Consider the following 6,221-nt stretch of genomic DNA (forward strand, 5'->3'; position numbering starts at 1 on the left):
CAAAGCCTCTCGGGAAACAGCTCTATCAGGCTCCTGTCAGCATGCACTTCTTGGAAAAAAGCAAAATTATTAAGCATTCATTTATAAACACTTTTTTCCTGCTTAGTTTATAAAAAGCAGTATTTTAGAGTCTACTAGCTACATTCAACATACATGTTTTGAATGCATGTGGTAATTCACTAAACATAACACTGCCTACATGACTGGATCTGCTGTAAGCCTAGATCTTGTGTTTACATTAATTTTATCTCTACTAGACAATAATATTGCCTAGGCTGGCCACTTACTGGGGAGAATCATTTAGCAAAGTAGAATCAGACCACCTATTTCAGCTGAGAACCAGATCAGCCAACAGATTATAACAAATTCTGGCTGTAAGGGCAAGTTCAGATATGTCAGCAGATCTTAACTGTTAAATGGCACTGGTATTTGATATTTAAGTATTGACAACAGAGAAGTGGTATATCTTTTACTCATTTTTCTAAAACTCAGGGCAATCTAAAGTGAAACTTCTATAGTTTTTACCTGTAAAGCACCTCAATTCAACCAGCTTGTTTTCTATGTAAACTGCCTTATCATAGTCTGACACTTGCATTTATCTTCAGATATAGATTTTTGTGAGTGGCTTGTTTGCAAATCAGAGACTGACTTAGCCATTTTTTTTCTGCTTAGCACCCCCTAGCATCATCCCTGCTTTCACAATAAAGCCATCACTAACCCTAACCCTAACCCTGTAGGCAAGATAAAACAGCAAGTTCAATTCTACTTGTATGAATGACCTCTTTAAGGAAGTACATATCTTCATATGTACTGGAAAGCCTTTTTTACTTTAATTCAGGAAATACTAGTTTGGTGAATACCAAAATGTCTTAAAATAAAAAGAAAGAAGCGAAATGACACTGTGGAAGAGTGAGTACAGCTGGTCTTTAATTTTTTACCAATGACAAAACAGGTGTACAGGATTATCTGTAAAACAAACCTCCTGACAGTGGATATTGTCAGGTATTGCTTGATATTTATATTAGCACTTTTGGCCAAAATACTAAATAAAAGGTGTCTTTGCAGAGCTGAGGTTATAGCTTAATGGTGCTTGTCTTGAATCCACAAGCCTTAGTTCAATCCCTGGTACTGGATGTGAGCTTTGCATATTTCCATGCTTACACCTGATTGACTGAGGAGGCATGGCTGAATGTTTTTTTGTTTTGTTTTTTTTTTGTTTGTTTGTTTTTTTGTTATTGTTTTCCAGGGTTTCATGTGTGTGTATCAAGGGAGTTATTTGTTTGAGGTACAAAGGATTAAAATTAGGGCCACATGCATGACAATCTACCACTAAGTTACATCCCCAGTCCCCAGTTTCATCTACTTTTTATTTTGAGTTGGGGGTAGGTGTCTCAATAGGATGGCTCACTTGAAATTAGGATCTTCTTATTTCAGCCTTTCAAGTACATGATACTATATGCACTTCTCTTAATGATCTCTTTTATTTATATATAAAATAAACCCAAGTCAAATTTATACCTACACTATCAGCACTGGAGTTAGAAACTAATTTTCACCTTGGCTTTACTTAAGCATGCTAACTTAACACACATGAATTCTTAAATTATAAACTTTTCAGAAATGACTTACAATGAGTTTTACTTTTGAAAATATATTCCTCAAGGTGTTAATTTTTAGAGTCTGTGCAGATAGTAATATAAAGGGTAAAAAATATTCAAAACAGCATACACACACACAAACACTACTACCACCACCAAAAAAAAAAAAAAAAAAAAAAAAAAACCAACAAAAAACAAAAAACAATAACTAGTTTCTGTTCTTAAATGCATGGCTTCTGTCCCAAGATACCAATGACAGCCCTGAAAAAAAAGTAATTTGAGGCATGAAGGAGCATCAGGAATACTATAATGTTTACTTTCTAGGAAGCATACAGTATATAGATATGAACCATAAATCTACCCAAGGAAAGACTCAGGAGAAAATGATATCCAATAAAAGTGAGATAAAAAGCCCTAGAGCATGACCTATCAACTGCTTATTCCCTTACACTGCCTTCATCCTAGAAGTGTTCTCTCTATCTTAATATCATTCTTTCCCATACACAACCAAGTCAGTTTGCTTCCATGTAGGGCCCTTAAGTAATCTTTTCTAAGTAGTCTGTTCTCATATAATAAACCCAAATCAAATTCATTCATTTACTCTCTCTCTCTCTCTCTCTCTCTCTCTCTCTCTCTCTCTATCTATCTATCTATCTATCTCTATCTCTCTCTCTCTCTTCCTCTCTATACTTGTGTGCTTTCCAAAAGAATTATACCAGAATCTAGTGGTCATCTCTTTAGTCTTTTATTTTCCGAGAACAGTTACTAATTAGAAATCATTATCAGGGATTCTCTAAAATAGCTCTTTAATATGACCATATATACCCATACCTAGTGTATTTTTCTATGAATGCCATCATCTTTTGATCTTTCTTTGCTTGATCTGTTTCTCTCTTTGATTTGCCTATTATAAATACCAATTACTATATATTGACCATACATGATCTTTAAAAATTCAAGGTGGAAGTCAGGGCTGGCCCACCACCATCAGGACTTGTGGCCTGCCCAAAGATTGCTGAACAACCAGAGGAGCCACAGGAGCTCTCTCACTCTTGAGCCCACAGGTGAGCCCACACTTCCTCTCCACTGACTACCCATGGAGAGGCTGCCAGGAACTCTCTGGGTGCAAGTAGCTTGGTGCTGCCTGGGAACAGATGGTTTCAGCCCAAAGCCAGAACTGGCCCATTGCTTTTGAAAATCACAGCCTACCTACTGAGAGCTGAAAACATATAAGTAATCTACCTCTTAAGCCCATGGACCCACAGACCCACAAGAGGGACAAGATCCAGACAGAGACAACAAGATCACTTAGCATCATAGACAACAAGATGGTAAGAGACAAGCCCAAGAACCTAAGAAACAGAAACCAAGACAACCTGGCAACATCAAAACCCAGTTCTCCCACCACCGTAAATAATGGATATCCAAACACACCAAAAAAACCACAAGATTTAGATTTAAAATCATACTTCATGATGCTGATGGAGGTCTTGGAGAAGCACATAAATAACATTAAAAGAACTACAGGAGAACCAGGAGAACACACATAAATAAATAGAAACCCTTAAAGAGAAAACACAAAAAATCACTTAAAGAGCTACATGAAAACACAACCAAACAAGTGAAGGAATTGAAAACAAAAATAGAAACAATAAAACAATCACTAAAAGAGAAAACCCTAAAGACAGAAAACCTGGGAAAGAGATCAGGAGTCATAGATGCAACATCAACAGCAGAATACAAGAGATAAAAGAGGGAATCTCAGGGACAGAACATTCCATAGAGAATATTGACACAACAGTCAGAGAAAATGAAAAACTCAAAAAGCTCCTGTCCCAAAATATCCAGGAAATCTAGGACACAATGAGAAGACCAAACCAAAGGATAATAGGTGTAGAAGAGGGTGAACACTCCCAACTAAAAGAATCACTAAATATCTTCAACAAATAATAGAAGATAAAGTTCCCCAACCTAAAGAAAGAGTTGACTATGAACATACAAGAAGCCTACAGGACTCCAAATAGATTGGACCAGAAAAGAAAATTTTCCTGACAAATAATAGTCAAAACACCAAACATTCAAAACAAAGAAAAAATACTAAAAACAGTAAGGGAAAAAGGACAAGTAACATATAAAAATAACCTATCAGAATTATACCAGACTTCTCAACAGAGACGATTCAAGCTAGAAGATCATAGACAGACATCATCATACAGACCCTAAGAGAAGACAAATGCCAGCTCATGTTACTATAACCAGCAAAACTCTCAATTACCATAGATGGAGAAAAGAAAATATTCCAGGACAAAACTAAATTTACACAATATCTGTCCACAAATCCAGCACTACAAAAATAATATATGGAAAACTCCAGCATAGGAAGGAAACTACACCATAGGAAAAGCAAGAAAATATACTTCTGGCAAAAAACCCAAAATAAAAGAACCACACAAACATAATTATACCTGTAAAAACAAAAATAACAGTAAAGAACAATCACTGTTCTTTAATATTTCTTAGCATAAATGGATTCAATTTCCCAATAAAAAGATATAGACTATTAGACTGGATACATAAACAGGATTGAGCTTTTTGCTTTATACAGAAAACTCATCTCAGTGACAGAGACAGAAACTACCTCAGAGTAAAAGGCAGGGGAAAATACTCTAAGCAAATGGTCCCAAAGAAACAAGCTGGAGTAGCCATTCTAATATTGAATAAAATAAATATTCAACCAAAAGTTATCAAAAAAAGATAAGGAAGGACATGTTTTACTCATCAAAAGAAATATCTATGAAGATGAACTCTCAATCCTGGACATCTATACTACAAATAAAAGTTCAAAGCATATATTGCACCACACACAATAATAGTGGGAGACGTCAACATCCTGCTCTTGTCAATGGATGGATCATGGAAGCAGAAAATGAACAGAGATACTATCACTCTAACAGAAATTATGAACCAAATGGATTTAACAGGCATCCATAGAACATTTCATTCTAAAACAAAAGCATATACCTTCCTCTCAGCACCTCATGTTACCTTCTCCAGAATTGACCATATAGTTGGTCACAGAACAGGCCTCAAGGGATATAAGAAGATGAAAATAATTTCATGCATCCTGTCAGATTACCATGGACTAAGTCTTGTCTTCAACAACAGCAAAAGCAACAAAAGCCCACATACATATGAATCTGAACAATGTTCTACTCAATGATAACTTGGTCAAGGAAGAAATAAAGAAATTAAGGACTTTTTAGAATTTAATGAAAATGAAGACACAGCATACCAAACTTATGGAACACAATGAAAGCAGTACTGAGAGAAATATTCATAGCTCTAAGTGCCAAAAAAAAAAAAAAAAAAAAAAAAAAAATCTAGAGAGAGTATACAGTAGCAGCTTAACAGTGCACTTAAAAGCTCTAGAAAAAAAAAAGAAGCAGATAAATGCAAGAGGAGTAGACAGCAGAAAACACTCAAACTCAGAGCAGAAATCAAACAAGTAGAAACAAAAAGAACTATACAAAGAATCAACAAAACCAGGAGTTAGTTTTTTAAGAAAATCAACAAAATCGATACACCCTTAGCAAGACTAACTAGAGCGCACAGAGAGAGTATAAAAATTAACAAAATCAGAAACGAAAGATGAGAGATAACAAATGAAACTGAGACAATTCAAGAAATCATCAGATCTTACTACAAAAAGCCTATACTCAACAAAACTGGAAAATCTAGAAGAAGTGGACAAATTTTTATACAGATACAAGGTACCAAAGTTAAACCAGGATCAGATAAACCATCTAAAAAGTCCCATAACCCCTGAAGAAATAGAAGCAGTCATAAAATGTCTACAAACCAAAAGAAGCCTAGGACCTGATGGGTTCAATGCTGAATTCTATCAGACCTTCTATGAATACCTATGAACGATACTTTCCAAACTATTCCACAAAATAGAAACATAGGAGACCTTACCCAACTTATCCTTCCAAGCTACAATTACGCTCATACCTAAAACACACAAAGACCTTACAAAGAAAGAGAACTTCAGACCAATTTCCCTCTTAAACATCAATACAAAAGTATAAATAAAACTCTTGCAAACAGATTCCAAAAACACATAAAAATGCTCATCCATCATGATTAAGGAACCTGCATCACAGGGGTATAGGGATGTTCAATATATGGAAATCGATTATATAAACAAACTCAAAAGAAAAAAAAAAACAGGTGATGATCTCATTAGATTCTGAGAAGGCATTTGACAAAATTTAACACCCCTTCATGATAAAAGTCTTGGAATGATCAGGATTCAAGGCCCATATCTAATCACAGTAAAAACAATATACAGCAAACAAGTAGCCAATATCAAACTAAATGGAGAGAAAATTAAAACAATCCCACTAAAATCAGGGACTAGACAAGGCTGCCCACTCTCCTACCTATTCAATATAGTACTGGAAATCCTAGCCAGAGAAATTAGACAACAGTAGGAGATCAAAGAGATACAAATTGAAAATAAGAAATTAAAATATCACTATTTACAGATGATATGATAATATACTTAAGTGACCCCCAAATTTCCACCACAGAACTCTTAAATCTAATAAAAAAAAAAACTTC

Source organism: Micromys minutus (genome assembly GCF_963924665.1).
Source record: "Micromys minutus genome assembly, chromosome: 4".
In the NCBI taxonomy this organism is placed as follows: Eukaryota; Metazoa; Chordata; class Mammalia; order Rodentia; family Muridae; genus Micromys; species Micromys minutus.